This window comes from Anguilla rostrata, chromosome 12, assembly GCF_018555375.3.
Source record: "Anguilla rostrata isolate EN2019 chromosome 12, ASM1855537v3, whole genome shotgun sequence".
NCBI classification, from domain to species: domain Eukaryota; kingdom Metazoa; phylum Chordata; class Actinopteri; order Anguilliformes; family Anguillidae; genus Anguilla; species Anguilla rostrata.
In genome coordinates this window covers 36,216,141-36,233,540 of record NC_057944.1, presented here as the reverse complement: position 1 = coordinate 36,233,540, position 17,400 = coordinate 36,216,141, and the positions used below count along the sequence as shown (strand labels likewise).

The following is a 17,400-nucleotide window of genomic DNA, read 5'->3' as shown; positions in this document are numbered from 1 at the left end:
CTTACTGATTCACTCTCCAGGGCCTGTATTCATAAAGAGTGATTGATTGATTGGTTGATTGATTGGTTGATTGATTGATTGATTTTTAGCTCACATTGGATAATACTCGGATGTAGATGGGGGGACAGCTGTTTCGTCTTCCCATTACGAGTTGATAGGCACAACTGGTCCTACTCTGAAATGTTTCATGAATGCGGAACATCGTAAAAAAAAAAAAATCATAATGGGATCTTCAAATCTAATTCTCGAAATCATCAAACGCTACGCTCTGCTCCCAAAACGCGCGTGGTTGCTTTGTTCTTTCACAGAATGCTACTAGCTCACTCGCTTTCTCTCACCCACTCCTCTTTCAGCCTTCAAGAGGCTAATGCTAAACAGGACTCAGAGAGAGAGAGAGAGAGAGAGAGAGAGAGAGAGAGAGAGAGAGAGAGAGAGAGGGAGAGAAAGAGAGAGAGAGGGGGATTAAGACTAAGTTCATTTCAAGTGTCCTTGAGCTATGCTCCCTGTGGATGGCGGGGGGATCTTTGTGATTTACAGCGCACACAGCCGGGCGCTCTTGTGCGAAGCCTCGACAGTCTAGTCCAGTTTGTTTTTAATTTGGCATCCTTGCGATGGAAAGGGCCCCACCTGGAGAGGGCCGGGCCGTAGTTTTGATGTTTTTGTGTGCGCTAAACTTGTCCGCAGTAAGTGCTTCATCCTGTTTTACTGGAGGGGCCTGTTTCTGTGGTGGTTTGAGTGCCTGCGATCTCCGTGGCCTTGTGTGAAGGACTGCTTTTGCATCCTCCCAGAGGGGTTTTTGGGGAAGCGGGTTGTGAGTTGGCAAACTCAATATCCTCACGTCGAACGGCTTATTTCTGTTTCATTGGAGAGGGTGGCGAGGGGTGGAAGGGGGGCGGGGGACGGGGGACGGGGGACGGGGGACGGGGGGGGGGGGTTTAGGAGTTGTCTGGGAGTTGTTGTCCTTGTGCAGAGCTTTGTCGTGGTTGGTTTTATGTTCCCGCAAGGCGCCAGGGAGGCAGGTGATTTGGCCCGGCTGTTAAAAGCGCTCCGCTGTCTCCCTTCCCGACTCAAATGTGTCATTTTCCCTGCATCAACGCCGGGCTGATCAAGGTCGCCCTTGGCGGAGAGGCGACGGTTGGTGAGTCACTGCAGTCAGACGGGTCTGTGATGTCACTCGGTGTGTGTACTGATGACACGAGCGAGTGGGAAGCAGCGCAGGCATAGGCAACTGTAAACCTGCATAGCTTATTCATTCTATGGTGTGACCTTATTCATGAGCTTATTCATTCTATGGTGTGACCTTATTCATGAGCTTATTCATTCTATGGTATGACCTTATTCATGAGCGTATTCATTCTATGGTGTGACCGTTAAGACAGCTGTAAACGGTGAACTACAACCTGCATAGCTTAGTCATTCTATGGTACGACCATAGTGAATGCAGTGAACAGTGAACTGCAACCTGTGTAGCTCTTTCATTCTATGGTATGACCGTAGTGAATTCAACAAACGGTGAACTGCAACCTGTGTAGCTTATTCATTCTATGGTATGACCGTAGTGAATTCAACGAACGGTGAACTGCAACCTGTGTAGCTTATTCATTCTATGGTATGACCGTGGTGAACGCAGTGAAGAGAGGGCACGTGATCCACCGTGAGCGTGCGTGCGTGCGTGCGTGCGTTTGTCTCTCTCAGCGGTCTGCTTGTTTACCGACGGTAGGGCTGCATCGTCGAATCCGTTCACTAACCTTGCCCGTATTTGCAGGACCGATTTCCGTGAATTAATTTGTAGTCCAGACTAATACATAACACAGCTCACTGAAATGTGTGAATGATAACGTGGCCCTTGATGTAAGACATGATGAAGCGTCGCCTTTTAAACTCAAGTGGCTTCCCAGGATTCCAAGACGTCTCCAAGATCACCATGCTTAAGTGAGGGTCAATGTAAAGGTCAAGCGAGGTCAATGTAAAGGTCAAGTGAGGTCAATGTAAAGGTCAGGAGGCAAGGCCGAGGTCACAAACGTGTTGGTATTGATTTTTTCCCCGAGTTCAACTCGATGTGGTCTGGTCTTCCAGTGTAGCACAACTGTCACATCTCCACAAACCGCAGACACATTCGTCTGGCCTGCTGGGAAATTGAGTTTTTTTCTTCTTTTTTAAAATGTGTTGAAATAAGACAAACAGCAATATAAAAAAGATTGGGTGTGAGTGTGAGACAAAACACAGTCCACATACTGTACTGTAGTCTTTTTTTTTTTTTTTTACAAATAAAGCACTCAGACACTTGGCGTTGGTACGTACATCTAGGAAAAATCCATCGATGGATTTTTGCAGAGGATATCATTCTTTATTGCCTTTTCTCTCCACTTTGCGAGAAGAAGACTTCATTTTCGTCGCGAGCTTCGCATGAAGTGTGTGTGTGCAGCCTTTATGGAGTGCTGTGTGCTCTTTATAAAGCGTATGTCATTACGGTTTCATTTTTGCGCTGTTTTTTCTTGTTGCTTTGGGCTATGAGGTGAAGGGAAAAATGCACAGAGGGAGGAGTGTTTGAGGCATGAGGAAATGAACTGGAAGGCTTGTGGTCGGTCACACAGCTCTCTGAGTTTATAAGTTAAGTTGTGCCTTTGTGTAATGAGTAGGTCTGTGAGATTCTGACTTGGTTTGGTGAGGTTTTAAGTGCGTGCCTTCTCGATGCGAATCCCCAGTCTGGTTTTTCAGGATTGTGAGTGGAGTCTTCCGCCTCAAACACTGTGTGCTGTAAAAGTGAAAGCTTAGCAAAAGTAATGTGGGCTCAGTGTGACACAGTATGGCTCAGGTGCTGATGCAGGAGAGTGTGTTTCGGTAGAAAGTGTGCAGGTAAAATCACGACTTGTTAGTGTTGCTGAGAAATTAGAGCAGGTATGACATAGAATTTACATCCATTTATACAGCTGGATACATACTGAAGCGATGCATGTTAAGTACCTTGCTCAAGGGTACAATGGCAGTGCCCTATCCTGGAATCAAACCTGCAACCTTTTGGTTAGAAGCCCAGTTCCTTACTCATTATACTACACTGCCGGCACATTATTCTACACTATGTAGGTTTTTTTCATACCAAACCAAAGAAGGCTTTTCTAAGCCAAGTTTGACGCCCCCCCGCCCCCCCCATCCGGCAGTGCTGGGGGGTCTCATCTCTCAGCGTCTGCTCCCTCACCTCCCAGTTTCCTCGATCTGACGAGGTGGAGCCCTTTCCCAAAAAAGAGCGATGTTTTCAGGCTACCCTCTCTCTCAGCTGCTGGTCAGGGGGTCATTGACTTGACGCTCGGCTCAGATGACCTCACGGCCGAAGGCGTTTGAGTAAATTTGGCGAAGTGTGACCGATGTCTGCCCCGTACAGTAGCAGGGGGCGAGCAGCGGTGCTACAGGTTGCCCCCCATCCGTCAGGAAACGAGGGGCCGTGGTTTCACACACCTCATTTCGGAAATAGAATTGGACCTTGCGGAACGAAAACGGGTCTGTGAATGATATTATCTGGTCTTTTCTTCGGGGGGGGTGGGTGGAGGGGGAATCAGACAAGCACAATGGCACCATTATCAGGATTGATGAGCAAGTCTAGGGTGGGAGTCCATTAGGGGACACAGAAGTGGGGAAGAGTTCAGGAGATGGGAGGAGCCGCAGCCTGACGGATCTCTTTAGTCTGACCTGAGTGACATCACCATGACCGGAACCGTTCAGCCACACGAACGTGTGTATGATAACACAGAACAGGGTCGTTAATAGGCCCTCGCTCCAGGGGACAGAGAATGTGTGTGTGTGTGCGTGAGTGACAGAGAGAGAGAGGGGGGGAGAGAGAGGAGAGAGAGCAAGAGAGAGATGGAGATTGATAGAGAGAAAGGAAGCGAGAGAGAGAGAGACAGAGAGAGACAGACAGACAGAGAGTGAGAGAGAGAAATGGAGAGCGTTACAGAGAAAGAGGGAGGGGAGGGCTGAGAAAGGGAATACAGAAAGGTAGACAGAATAGGAGGGGTGAAAGAAAAGAGAGATAGCTACAAGGATTCAAAGGCATATGGGTAAAATAAAGGGTATGAGCACATATGAGGGGACTCGGAGAAGGGAAAACACTCGAATATTGGGGGTGGGGGGGGTGATGAGGGGCATGGATGTGGGGTGGGGGGGGGTGGAGGGTGATGAGGGGCATGGATGTGGGCAGACCAGACCGATCCTCAGGCATCCAGTACATGATTAAATTGGCCCGTCTGCTAGTCCATAGTTTCAGTCTGGATGTTTCATAACTGGTGGAAGTTTCTTTACTCAAGAACAGCGCATAGCAGATCGTAAAAAGTATGACTCTCGGCATTGTTTTCTTTAGCAAAGTGATTTAGCAGAAAACAAACCAGAGCATTACAAATGAATCTATAAAAGTAAAAGAATGGGTTTTGGATTTTCCCCACTGACATCCTGCACAATAACAAAACAACACTCAATTTGTGTTTAAACCCTGGAAACAAAAAAATAATAAAAATAAAATAAACATGTCGGACATGAAAAAAAACAGTCACGTTGATCAATGGACAAGCAATTGTATTGCAAATTGAACCTTCATATCTATTATACCTGACAGAAATATAGGCAGTTTACCTTAGTAATGTATGGAGATAAAACAATCCAACTACAGTAACATGCTGTCACACAGGACTATCTGACTGCTGTGTTTTTGAAGTGCCCGAGAGCAATCTATTTAAGATGTAATCCACGATTTCAACTGGAGGAAATTAAGAGTTGAAATTGTTCAAAATGTGGGACATATGAGAAGTGCATCCTGAGATTCATTCACTGTGTGGTCTCTGAAAATGCCGCAGTGAAACCCCAGGGGCCCTGTTTCTTTCTGAAGAGAGAAAGAGAGAGAGAGAGAAAAAAGAAAAAGAAAAAAGGTAGCCCGAGGTAGCCTGCTTAGCCTACGACCAAAAAAACTTAGGCCTACTTTAATGCCCTATTTATTGGCTATTATTATTATTATTATTTTGAAAGACTGAATTGGTGGAAATTATTAGCCTACAATAATAGTATTTGCATTTTTCCTGCAATATGTCGCCGTGGTCAGGCCCGTTGAACCGTAAGAAAGCTGGCGTGGATTACCGTGCTTAACATTCTTATGAAGCTTTATATATTTTTTTCCAGACGCCATATAAAAGCGTTATGCAGTCTCACGTGACCAGAGCAAGAGCAGCCCCTCTGGAGCCATTGATAGAGACGTGATTATTACCGCTCTGAGAAGCTGGCAGTTTGAATGCATGGACCGTAGACCGTATAAAAATAGGCCTGGACGCGTAATAGAAGGTCACCTTAGTTTAAAAAAATAACAATAATAATCGAGAGATTTTAAACCTAGAACACATGCAAATGTACGATCGTAAATTACGAGGGATTTTTGAAGAAAAGATACCACGGCGAACAGAACAAATAAAAAAATGACGAGTTTAGCAACACAATTTCCTACAATGCACAGTATGTTGTTCAGTATGAAAGGTTTATTTTTTCCTTTTAATTATATATTTTTTTAAACCGGACACCTAATATATTTTTTTATTTCAACTGTGCAAACTGAGCCACAAGCAAACATTTAAACTCGGGGTCCCCCTTTGTTCTATTTGTGAATCGCCGTTAAACACCAGAGGGCGCTCTTGCGTTAGTTATGAACCTATGTTCTCACAGCAAGTCTTAAACCGTGGCAAAAATGAGCCCGTTCAATCCGTATGCCTACTGCTTTCACGATACGTATAAAATGTAAAATTGGATTGTCCCTTTTGCTTATTCATATGTACTCAGTCACCTGTCGTAGGAACTAAAGCCAAATAAATATATAAATAAATAAATAAATAAATAAAAGTAGTTTCGCTTTCCAATGTTTTTGTTACATTAGGTAGATTAGTCTTACAGGCTTTCATCACTGTTAAGTTTTTTTTTTTTTAAATAATAAAACATTTATACATATGAGTTTTCCTTTGAAAATGTACTCTTAAGCATAAACGTAGCCTATTGCCCTACCGCAGTTTATGACCAAGGCGACGGTATAATCGCGGTGCCTGCTGCAGTCTTTCTCTGTGAAGTGGTTTAGCTTTTCGTGCACGTACCCCATATATGGAGCCCAAATACTATATATGTCAAAACAAACTAAAAGCCGCTCTTTACCAAGTGTTAACATGGATCATCTGACCGAGAGGTCATTGGAACAAGTGCTGAAATGTCGAGGACAGTTGTCCAAATGCCTGATATTTGATTTTGGAAGTAATTTTGTCGCAGTATGTCTCACATTCTATACCACGAGTAGCTCCAAACAGTGCGCTATTAGCCTGGGTAATATGGGTGACGTTACGCTCTGGACACCCATAGACATTTGTGGAAGATACCCAGTGAAAATGCGCGTACGGGACGCTGCCATCGACACATTCGTGTGAAACACTAGAGCAGCATTGGAACTTTATACTTGCCCCGGTTAAACAGATCTTTTACTTTGTAACGTAGATTAAAATCTTTGATCACGAGGAGGGGGAAAACCCAGTTCTCGGCTAATCGCCTCTAAAGTGAATTTTAATTGACTGATTAAGATTGTATCTTGGCTAAGCAGAGTGCGCGTGGGATTTAAAGGGCGCACAGCGCTCTGTGCGGCTAGCCTACTTCAGCGTCTCACAATTATATTTGTACCGGAAAGCTGGCACGTAGCCCAAGCTGCTTCCTTGATTTGTACAGAGAAATATTTTACAAATTGTCCTGTCCTTTGGGATGGTTTCAGTGCACACGGTTGTCTTGCCAAAGAGGGTAAATTTACCATTTACCATTTACCAAAGAGGGTGACTGCGCAATTTTATTCGCTATACCAGGCCTTTAACACGCACGTTATATGCGACATAAAATAATATTCATTGCCACAGTGAGACGCGTTGGTGGCAAAATAATAAAGTGAAAGGTAGACGATACAAATATGTTATTTTAGGTTAAGTGTGCCTAATTTAGTGTAACATTACTTTTAATATAACATATGGCTATTTGTTATAACAAACGTGTAAACGTATAGGTGTACTCAAGCAAATTTAATAAAATCTGGTGTAGCTGGAATTTAAAAAAAATTTTTTTTATTGGAAATGTAGTTTTTATTAGCTGCTGCATATTCTGCTGAAGGTATTTTTGGAGGAGTTTTACATTTCTGATCATTTCGTGTAGTTGTAGCAAGATTCTGCCCTCCAACACGGACTCTTATCACTACCCGAAAACGCAAAATATTTCGGTTCACAACCCGTTGTGCGTCAAAAAAAACACACATAGATTGCCCGTGGGAAGTGTGAACGGGGAGGTGAGTCGAAGAACGCAGTTTTTAAGAGGTTAAATCGGCTCTGGAAAAACCCATTGTCTGACTACTGAGAGGGGGGAGCGGCGCATACCATTCAACAAGCCATTCAGCTTCACTGTATGGGGATCCGTTGTTTCCAATCCCCCCTACCCGAGGTGAAGGGGTCCAGTTGAGCACATTTAGGGGATTCAAAATCTAAATTCGATATTGTGGGATAAATACTGAATAGACCTGTTTTGTTTTTTGTTTTCGTTTTTTGTCCTTAGTTTTGTCCCGCTCCTACCCTGGATTAAAGAGTGGGAGTGATCCAGGGGAGCGATGCTTGTAGTTTGCCGTCTCCGCGTTTATATTCTTGACCTGGGCAAAGAAACCCCGAAAAGTTAAAAGAGATCACACAGCGCGAGACAGAAAGTCATACAAAAAATGATGTGAGCGCCAGAGCTCTGACGCGTTGCTATTACTGGATTTTTTTTCTTCTTCTGCGTCTTATTTCAAAAATCCCCATTTTCACAGGCTTCAGAACCAGCCGCGCGGAGACTTTGGAGGACTTTCCCCCCCGTTCTAAATCGATGTGATTTGTATGGGATCGTAGGCATGCGTGCCCGTCCGATGTGAGCTCGCCGCGCGGAGACGGCATGGCAAAGAAGAATTAGTTCAAAAAAGCTGTTATATCCGAAGAACACACAACTTCTTAAAAGAGCTACACTTGCATGGTTGTTTATTTTATTTTTTTAAAGAAACAAACACAAACGGAATACAAAACAAACAATTTACTGTCAATCGCGGCTCTGTTTCCAATTCGAAAAGTTTCTTTCCGTCCACGACTAGGAGACTATTGCCGTTGCGAGTACATTTAAGGAAATTTGCAGAGCTAATAGTTTATCAAATTGAATTCTTTAATATTTTAACTGGACATACCAACAGTCAATGCGCAAGACACAAATCAGGATTTGAAGTTCGACACCAGTGTTATAATTCGACATCAGGATTATGAAGGACAGACCATCAATATTATTGCACTAATAATTTGGATTATACAAGTCGCGAGAAACCTTGGAATGATGACTGCCAATTCCATGGGATTCTTGCTTTTTGTTGGATTTCTTCACGTTTGCTCAGGTAAGCATTCCAAGAGCCTTTGTTATAATACATATTATGTACTCTTCCTTTTGATAGTTCTTTTGAATCGGCAATTACAGTTAAATATGCTGCTACCCGCGTAGTATTCAAAAATGACATTTTACAATCGTTCTATATCTTGCTACTCTGTTCTAGCAAGCGACCAAATTCCAGCTAAGCGTTGTAATTAATGGGACACATACATTTGTCAAGTAGCCTGCACGCAGCTAATGTTAACATGAAAATATCGTGTAACTGAGATTGAATCTGGGCAAGTGCTTCATTTTAATTAGCAGGCAATCGTTGATAAATAAAAGACTAAAAGTTGTCCTCGATTGACTCTGCTCCGGATAAAAAAGAACGCTGCGGCGAAATTAATCTTATGGGTTTAATTCAATTTTAGCTGATGCATTATTCTAGTGCAGTGAGTAATTGAGCCGGGTAATACGGAGCTGGTCTTTCCAGTGGTATCAAGTGATTTCGAGAAGAACCAGCCTTGGTTTGAAATGGACCTAATTTCACCACTTTAACTACAAATATGGATTAATTCGCAACGTCTTTGTTTTCCCTGTAGTGATGTGTGCGCTGTTTGTGTATCTGAAGGCGATAGCAGCTGTTTCCTTGCTTACCACGGAGATGTACGTGCAAACCATGCGCTGGTGCATTCTTTACATATGGTTGTTTGTTTAAATTTTTTTTATTTTTTTCACCTTGTTACGTTAGCTATTTTGAGTAGACTAAACTTTTCAAGATAAGATGTAATCGTTGAAGGACCAACGTCAGTAAGAATGCATATGATGCAAGGCTTTCTTTTGCGGAAACTGAAAGTTGCTGCAAAGAACTAAATACTTTTTTCTAGTTGTTGAACTCCGAGTGTGTCCGCAGCTGTCATTTCAAAAAAAGTTTCCTTACGCATCGAAAGCAGGTTTTAGCCGTTATAGGTGTATGTGTCCGTATTTAGTTGTACTTCTGTTCACCAAAATCAAAATGAGCGTATATACGTTCTTAATAAATACATAAATGAGGTGGTAGCATAACATTGCTGTATTAAGTTATTCTATTATAATTCATGTTCGCTCTTATGTTTGCACAGTTCATTTGAATTGCCCCTCAAATCTTTTGCAAGGCCTTTGGAACAAACTTTTAGAGTTGCACGTGCTTCTGTTCGGGCTGATGTTAGAGATGGTGGAATTGGGATAGCGGAGAGGATCTTGCTAATTGCTCACTGTGGGAGTAAAACTGAGTGATGAAAATATAGTTTCAAACTTTATCTTTTAAAATAGTAATGATAGATGATAGAGAAAAAAATCTGACATTGCGCACAGCTGTAGACATTTCATAAAAGGGGTGGTAGTGTCGTTTTGTGTGGGGTAGGCTACGTGTCCACTTGGTTTGAATCTACTCACGTTTTCCTCGCGTCCTGTTATTACGATTCATCAAGGAGGCCGGTTGACTCTTAAATTAAAGAGCTTTGATCGCGCGCTGCGTTTTATTTCCACTTGCCTACACGGAAATGGCATTGCCTCACCGTTAGCCAAGAGGCATAAATTGTGTGCATGCATAACCTCTCCAAGTTGTCATTGACTAATACCTAAAATTTAAAAAAAGAAAAGAATAGGAAAAACGAGAAAGGAAAAAAAAAAGAGAGAGATGAGGTCAGGACCAGGGGGGGAAATAACAAAAAAAAAGCTTAAGTAAGGGGTAAAAAAGAGCTGTGTAATATTGCTGGAGTGGATCTTTGGGGAATGGTGGGATGGAAGGCCTCATCGCTCAAATGGACAGTGCGGGGGGGGCGGGGGCCGGGAGGGCCGGGAGGACCGTGTGTCTCGGCACCGGTCCTTCCCCGGCTGTCCCGAGACGGGTCCTGATAAAGGACAGGCACCGCGGAGCGCTGTCCTATCTCCGAAAAACAGGTGGGTAGCGTTCACGCCAGTGAAACCCTGGGGAGGGGGTTCGAGAGCTGCCCCTGACAGGGAGGGAGGTTGTACAGGGGGGGAGGAGGGGGTGCGGATGACAAAATGGGATCGTACCAGTCGCTGCTTTGGGATCCAGGTGGGCCCACAACCCCCCCCCTTCCTGATAATTAGCGAAAGTATCTAATGGGGGATTTTCAGATTAATACTGTTGTCTGGTTTTACCCACACCCTAAGGGGCTTTGCGTGTACACCTTAAAGAGCTTCAGCGTGTACACAGTTGATACCGGATTAGTGTTTTCGGGGGAGTTCACGGACGGCTCACGGTGGGGCTGGGATAAGGGAGCGAGGGATTTGGAGTCTGAGAGCAGCTCCCAGAGCTGAGATGTGGGTCCCCGGGAGGAGGAGGTGTCATGGCGAGTAACGAATGGAAGGAAGCGGAGAGATCGCGCCGGAAAGATAGGAGGATTAATGGTCATTAGCTGGCGTTCGCGGTTTGGTGGGGCGCGGTGGGGAGGTCGGTGTTTGTTGCATAGTCAGGTCCTTATCTCGAGGCTAGATTACAGGACAACTGGAGGCCTGTGGGTAATGGGGTCTGTGACAGCTGCGAGGCTCCGCCTACCTTTTGCAGAGCTGGCGCTGCTAGTCCACAGATTGCTGTCCGGTGCGTCATGTGATTGATAATATATTTGCCTGCTTATAACCCTCTACTTTTCCCCAGGGTGGTGTTTTGAAATTTGCGCAAAAGCTGTTTAAAGTTCTCGGCTGTCCTTTTGTCAGGATCGTGACTCACAGACCGAGGAGCGCCTCTTCCTGCTTCGGTGCAGGCAGCTGTCTGAGCCGGTGCTTACACAGTCGCCGTAAAGCTGTTTAAATCCCGTCTGTGTGGCATCCAGCACGGTCTCTCCATAACCTGCAGGCGCCTTTTCCTGATTGGGTTTCACCGAAGGGCTTGTAAAACAACAGATTTCAGTAATACAGAAATGCGGGGCAGCGGGAAAAAAAATCACGGACAACAGACTTTTCTCGAAAGGGGGCTAGTCCCTCTCAAACTTCACATCCTTTATGCATAGTATAAGACAGACCATAAACACTAACAGTTAACATTCCTTGTGATAGCGTTTCTCACGTATTTGTATACTTATGTAAAATGGTGCCCTAAAACACTGGTTGTATGCAGTAAAACTGAAAGAGGGAACTGTAGTTTTGGGGCTTGGGGGGTGGGTTTTGAGGCTTGGGGGTGGGTTTTGGGGCTGGGGGAGTCGGTTTTGGGGGGTTGTGCGTAGCCCCGGTCGCTATTCGGTTACCGACGGGCGATGGAAAACAAGCCCGTAAATCGCGGCCATAAAACAGGGACGAGTGAAAGCGATATGGGGGGGTGCTGAAAAGGCCCTGGGGGGCTCTGTGGTCTCATTGACCCGGCGGAGGAGCCCCCAAGGGGAGGGGGGGGCGACGGGTCGGCCCGGCGGAAAACACCGTCGTTACCGAGCAGACGGCGGGCGAGCGGGTGGGTGGGTGCAGAGCAGTGCGCCGGTGACACCCAGATAGCGATTATTGGGGGGGGGGGGCGATGGAAGACACCTGGCCGGGACACTTGTACGAGGGGCTTCAGAGTTCAGGTTTCGGGGTGCTGGGCCGACAGCTGGATGTCCCGAGTCTGCCCCGGACTGCTGGGATTTGGGAGGGGTGGGGGGGGTGGAGGGGGTGCTGCAAGGGCCTCCCGGGCTTGGTGTCTGAGTGGGAGAGGACAGATAAATCAGTCAGAGAGAGAGAGAAGTGAATGCGGGGAGGGTTCGGGGCGGGGAGGGTTTGGGGCAGGGGGGTGAGTTAAAGCAGATGAAGTGGTTAAGCTTTCTTAAGTTCACTGCTATACCGGCTGGGTTCAAGGTTTCCTTCAGCAAACTGATGTCTAATCTGCAGTGAGATCACAGTGCAGATGACTTGGTCAAGTTTAGAAAATCTCCTTTTCTTTCTCCTCCCGTTTGCTTGGCCCCGCATTGATCATTTTCCGCACCAGGTGACCTTGTTTAATGCTTCGGCCTGCTTGGCTGGTCAGCGAGCTGTGGCAGCCAGGTGGGAGGCGGGCGGGCGGGGGGGGACCCCCCCGGTCCCCCCTGCTGACTGAGCCGATTGTTAATGAGGTAACGGGATCGCCCCAGTCATTCAGACGGGGGGGACGCTGATCCATTCTGAAGACATTCCGGTCATGCCGGTGTCCGTTGACTCCCATTGTCCCCCGAGCTCCTGTCTGTGGGCGCTCTTTGTGCCGTCGGACAGATATTACTGTGAGAATCTGTTGGCTGATAGATAAATGCCCCTCGCCGTGTTTCTCGCTCTTGTGTTGGGTTGGGGATGTGGGGGGGGGGGGGGTTCACTGCAGGAGAGATGGTCTTTGCTTTGCTGTACTTCGCAGAATAAATCGCTCACAAACATTGGCTACATACACACCTTTGTTTCACAACGTGTTGAAATCTGGAAGATGTCACAAGTCTGCTGTGATTTTTGTAAGACGACATATTTGCATAAAACTTCAATTGTCTTATTATAGACCACTAAAAAGCAAAATTTCTTTTTTTTTTTTTTTTAAAGATGAGTTTTGCCTACTAACTTAAATTTTGGTATGCAAATGCGAATCCCCATTATGTGGGCTGAGGGTAGGGTTTATGGAACTTATTTTCCGCTGTGTTTTCAGACCGTTTCGCTCTGAGAAACTTTGAGCGAAAGTCTTTCTGAATCTCTCCCGTCTGCTTCCCCCGTCGGAGCTGAAGAGGGGCAGGGAACTGGACTGTTAAATTAGCTCCTTTTTAATAGGCCACGCAGTCATGCAGGGGTTATGTGATAAAGCCCAAATCTGCGGCCGAGAGGACGGGATTACTGGGTGCTGTGAGAACCGGCGTGGTTGTCTGTCTGTGTGTGTGTGTCTGTGTGTGTATGTGTGTGTGTGTGTGTGTGTGTGTGCGCGTGCCTTTGTGTGTGTGTGCATGTGTGCATGTGCATGTATGTGTGTGTGTGTGTGTGTGTGTGTGTGTGCACGTGCTTTTGTGTGTGTGTGAGTGTGGGAGTGTGGGAGTGTGTGTGTGCATGTGTGCATGTGCGTGTGTGTGTGTGTGTGTGTGTGTGTGTGTGCGTTTTGCCCTCAGTAGGGTTATGCCCCATTCCTGGAAGTGTTTTTCTCTGGCTAAATGCAGCATTCATCGATTAATCCGTTTTGTCTCTTGTGACAAAGACGTCTTGTGTGAGGCGCACATTCTTTTTCTCTGTGTGTTTCATTATTCAACCATACAGTGTTTGTGTTTTTTTATTTATTATTATTTTTTTAATTTATATATTCTTTGTTCCTGGTCCCTATGTGTTGTATAATGGGGTGGAGCTGCCCACTGTTTTTTTTTTTTTTCTGTTGTGCACTTGTCCATTTGCTCTCTTCCGTCTCCCTCCTCCTCTCGCCCTCCCTTCCACCGCTGTCTTTTGTGAGCCCAGGTGTGTCGGGTTGGGGCGGGTTTCCAGGTCAGTCGGTCCGGTCACAATACAGCGTTCCTTCGCTAACCCAGAGCGAGCGAGACGGGCGAAACGCTGAGCGCTGCGTCGCCACGGAGCCCCACCACACGCTGGAATCCCCTGCCGTACGGACGTGGAATATATAGGAATATATAGTGATATTTGCTGTGTGTTGTGAAGTGTAGGATTGACTTGATGATATATTCCAGTATATTTCACACACTCTTATGTTGTGAAGTGTAGCAATGGCTTGATGATATATTCCAGTATATTTCACACTCTCTTATGTTGTGAAGTGTAGCAATAGCTTGATGATATATTCCAGTATATTCCACACTCTCTTATGTTGTGAAGTGTACCAATGGCTGGATAATATATTCCAGTATGTTCCTACACTCTCATAGCTTTGTCGACCAGCGCAGTACGTTTCGGCTGCTTGATCACGATTGGTCTGTGCGTTTAGACAAGCCGGGCTCTATGAGGAGATGACAGAAGAGGGTAATTATACATGGGTGCTGTAGAGTGAGAGCTTCATCTCTTGTTGATGGACGAAGCAAATTATCTATCTTCATTAACCTTGTGGATGTTTCATCTTTTGCATTTTTATATATTCATATTGTTATTATTACTATTATTATATTCTTAATGAACAGAATAACAACAAAGTGGCATGCATTTGCTAAAGGTCCATGCGTATTCTAACAAAGGAGGAGTCCGCACTGAAATGTGCATGTGCATTAGGCAACACAGAGAAAATGGATCCAGGTGTGTTTTGAAAGATACCAGGTTAATGGCCTACAGTCTGTGTGTAATGGTGAGGCTATATTATAATTACCTGAAGACTATAAAGTAATCCCTGGGCAAGTGAAAGCTTGGGGAAAAAAAACAACAAAACAATGCATACCAAAGGCTAAGCCTGGTGGTTAACATGTGGTAAGGGTTCATGCCTGTCTCTGGTGTCTTCATGCCCAAAAGCGTTCAGGGCTGGACTAGCAAACAGAGCCCTGCGACGCAACAGGCCATGAATGGGTGCCTTGTGTGAGAATCCTGTGGAAGGAGGAGGTGAATCTTCCTCCTCTATTTGCATACTGTAAGTGCCGGGGTTTTTTCTTTTTTCTTTCTTTCTTTTTTTTTGCACGAACAAGCAGCAAAACCGTAAACTGGGCTCGCGAACGAACTGAATCTCTTGCCCTCTCTGAAACGGGTCCCCGTAATTATGAGTTATGAATAATGATAGCTTTGCTTCCCAGCCTGTTCGCTCCGCTCCGCTACGGCAGACGCAGCTGCGGTCCTGTTAGAGCCATGGCAGCAGCAGATATGTTCAGTTTAACGTCCGATGCGCTGATATGCAGTGCAGATGGGTATCGGGGATCAGATATTAGACTGAACGTGAGGGAGCCGGTTACTTTATTGGCCTGCAGCGAGGCATGGCTTGTGCTAGCGGTTCTGGAGACGGATGCGAACGCGTTTCATCATTTCCTGCTCGTTTGGGCTGTTCTCGGGGCAGAGCTCGAACCTGCGTGCCCCAGAGCAGGTTCCTGCGGCGTTAAGCGGGTCGTTAGATAAAGCGCGGAAGGAGCGCCCCTCGCAGGCATCGTTGGGCGAGGAAACGACGTAGCGCTTTAACAAGCGCCTGTGGGGCGAAAGGTCAGGGGTCACAGTTCAAGCGTCGGATCGAGGCTGGTTCTGCCTCGGGGTCTGGTATTGGCCCCCCAGTCCCGATCTGGCCTTCAAACCTGGGGGCTTTTTTCAGTTAAATGTGGTGGGTGGGGTGTGCACACACACAGGCACACACACGTACACACACACACACACACGTACACACACACGCACACACACATGTACACACGTACACATCACACGCTCATGCAAATGCATGCACATGCACACACAGATACACACACTTAACCACGCTCACACACACACACACACACACACACTCACGCACAGCCTGGGTCTCATCTACTGTCTTGGGAATGTTTCTCAGAGCAGAAACTTGACTGCTCCGGAACGGAAGTTTAGTGGTAACAAGATTTCGGTTAATGAGAGTTGGCTTGCTTTCGATTTCTTATTTTTATCAATGCTTTATTCTCTTATTGTGTGTTATGGTTGGAACTGTCTATTCTGGAGCTGAGAAGACACAGTTGGTTTTCGGGGTAACTGGCATTGTAAGTAAACCGTAGTCCAAGTTTTTTTTGGCTCATGAATATTTATGTCGTTAAGAGGAATCAAGTGCCTGTTTGCTTAGTGTTTCGGGCGAACCCTCACACTTCCAGAGGAAAACGTTTGAACAAAGAGCGCGTTTGTCGAGTAGCTGTGCAGTTTGGTTTTTTATTTATTTTTTTTGGTCCCAAGAGGGTCTAGACAAGCGGAGCCTGTTGGAACAGCTCTGAGTTTGGGTGATAAGTGTCTGCCCAAAAGTCACAGTGTCCGTTATGACAGAAATAATTATGATTGCTGTAAGAAAAAAAAAAAAAAGATCGTTAGAAAGTGAAAGGCGGTGACGGAGGTGCGCTGGCGCTCAGGGCATTGTCAGCGATAGGCTGGATTAGGGACCTAATTGGATTTGCTTCTGAAAACAAAGGGCCACTTTATCTTCCTGCTGCTGATGGTGTCTGCAGTTAGATGGGATGTCACGTGAATGCAAGTGGTGAAACAATATGACACTGTGTGTGTGTGTGTGTGCATGTGTGTGCGTGGGTGGGTGTGTGTGTGTGTAGGTGTGTGTGTGTGTGCGTGTGTGTGTCTGTGTCTGTGTGTGTGCGTGGGTGGGTGTGGGGGTGTGTGTGTGTGTGTCCTGTTGCTGTCTACGACTCATATCCATAAGAGTATTTCCTGAGAATGCCTACCAGCTCTGACTGGCACTGTAAAAGCTGTGCTTGTAAAGAGATGTGATGAGAGGTTTCTAACCATTATGGCACTTCTGCTGTGGCATTTTTGTGGGAGACGAGAGGGACCAAGCCCGTAATGTGCGTCCCCACCCTGTTAAATCAACTGGAATTTTTACCGCTGTCTATGGGGCAAATTCTCCGTGCCTTGCAGTTTGTGAATTTAAAGACCTGGAACAGGCATCCAAAATCTTATTTTCTTCTGATATTGTGTGTAAAAATAAAAGTATGAGTAACTGATTTGGTGTTATGGTGGTCCATGTTCTAAGTTTGCTGCTGCTAAGTAGATTTTTGTTGAGCTAATATACAAATGCAGTGTGCAGAACTGTGTGTGCTTTTTAAGCAGTTAGCTCATGAGGGCCTGGCCTTTATTTTGCCTGATGAGATAGTTTAAAAAGAGGAGATCTTATTTTTTGTGTGCCTGTGGGCTAGCACAGTTCTGCTCGGTCGTGTTACAGGCCTGTTCAGGCTTACATTAGATTACATTAAATTACAGGCCTTTAGCAGGCATTTTCTCCAGAGCGACTTGCACAACGTTACATAGCATTTACATTTAACCTATTCATACAGCTGGATATATACTGAAGCAGTGCAGGTTAAGCACCTCGCTGAAGGGTACAAGGGCAGTGTCCTACCAGAGGAATCGAACCTGCGACCT

At 45.7% G+C, this 17,400-nt stretch overlaps 1 protein-coding gene and 1 long non-coding RNA gene across 2 annotated transcripts in view; both read left to right on the top strand.

Moving 5' to 3' along the window:
- Positions 1-17,400, top strand: part of robo1 (roundabout, axon guidance receptor, homolog 1 (Drosophila)) — a 434,162-nt gene that overhangs the window by 221,910 nt on the left and 194,852 nt on the right. The gene's annotated exons all lie outside the window — the stretch shown is intronic.
- LOC135236396 (uncharacterized) overlaps positions 7,144-17,400 on the top strand; it is a 23,605-nt gene continuing 13,348 nt past the window's right edge. The window contains exon 1 of the long non-coding RNA XR_010324575.1: positions 7,144-8,446. This is a non-coding gene — a long non-coding RNA (uncharacterized LOC135236396). The remainder of the gene's footprint in view (positions 8,447-17,400) is intronic.